At 33.1% G+C, this 1,572-nt stretch overlaps 1 pseudogene; it reads left to right on the top strand.

Moving 5' to 3' along the window:
* LOC101586264 overlaps window positions 1-1,572 on the top strand; it is a 36,286-nt pseudogene that overhangs the window by 7,179 nt on the left and 27,535 nt on the right.

Genomic DNA, 1,572 nt, shown 5'->3' with positions numbered 1-1,572 from the left:
TAAATTTAAAAATTTATAAGAAATTAAAAATAGGGCCAGTCAAATAGTTCAGCAGATTAAAGCACCTGCAAGCAGGCGAAGAGGCCAGGGATTTGATCCCTGGGTCTGCTGTGTGGAGCTTGCCTCCGGGGCGTGCTGTGATGGCAGCTAAGCCTAGGCATGGTGGCTTGGACCTGTAATCCCAGCTCTTGGGAGGTTGTAAACAGGTGGATCATAGTTCCAAGTAGTAGTAAGACTCTGAACACCCTATAGACCTTTCCCTAAAAATACAAAAAAGAAAAAGAAAAAATTAAAAGGAGAAAACCAAATTTAACTATTAATTACTCTTTTCAATGGACCAGAAAAAAATCAGCTATACAAGTATCCAAACTGCCCTGCATATCCAACATACTATATCTTTAAGCTGTATCTTTATTCTTCTTTTATACAACTAGAGAACATATTAACAAATGAAATAAGCTAGACTTACAGGTATCAATATCATATTGTCTCCCTAGTATAATAAACCAAAACTTTTATGTTTTGGTTTTAGAAAATACTTTAACCTTATTGAGGATCAATATACATTAATTAATGGAGTACAGTAGAAGTAAATTAAACTGCATGTATGTCAAATGACCAATTTCACTAATGTTGATGTGTGTGTAAAACTTTTCCACATTCAGCATAACTAAATAATATTTTCTTCAGTCTCAGGTTTTTATTATAATACTTTTTTATGTATTTGGTACAGGGTCTCACTACTCCTCTCAGACTCAGTGATCCTCCTGTATGCAGCTTCCCCATTTCAGTGGGACTGAAGGTGTGGCCAGAACCGTATGGTGCCCAAGCAGATGCTTAATCCACTGAGCTATTTTGCTGGCCCTATGTCTGAGTTCTTTCGGTTTCTGTTAACAGCCAATAATTGATATGCATTTTAATGAGAGTGGAATGTTGACATTTGATACAGTTTCAGGTAAATGGAATTATATAATATATATTAATGTGCATTTGTTTAAAATACTCCAAATAATGATTTCATGAATTCAGTTTTATTGCTAAGTTGAATTATATTCTATGAATATGTTACAATTTTTATATTTCTCTGTTATTAATCATTTAGGTATTTGAAGTTTATCAACTCTTCTATTATGTCTCTTTGGTCATAGTATCCTTTATTTTGAGAAAATAGCTTTAGGTGTAATTGCTGCATAACATAGTAGCTGTAAGGTAAAAAATAAAACAGACCAACTATTTCCTTATGTGACAGTTTTCTTTTTCTGCTGTGTGTACCTTCTGGTTTAATGAGAGAGGGTAGAAATATGCAGTTTAGGCTGACCTGAAACTCACAGCATAGACAAAGTTTTCATTTAAGTTGGAGTAAACCTCCTTCCTCAGTCTACCAACTGCTCGGATTATACACATACAGTGCCACGAAGATTAACATGATAAATTCTAAATTTTCATCAGTTATGTTTGAGGGTTACATCTTGTTTATATTGTAGCTAATACTTGATTTAATTTCTTTGTTTTAATTTTTTTATTTTGAAGAGAGAAAACATGATAGATAAAAAAATGATAAAGAATTTCAAA

The sequence above is a fragment of the Octodon degus genome, unplaced genomic scaffold (genome assembly GCF_000260255.1).
Source record: "Octodon degus isolate 3935 unplaced genomic scaffold, OctDeg1.0 scaffold00080, whole genome shotgun sequence".
Taxonomy (NCBI): domain Eukaryota; kingdom Metazoa; phylum Chordata; class Mammalia; order Rodentia; family Octodontidae; genus Octodon; species Octodon degus.
Note: the sequence above shows the minus strand (reverse complement) of the source record. Positions and strands in the feature narration are given on the sequence as shown.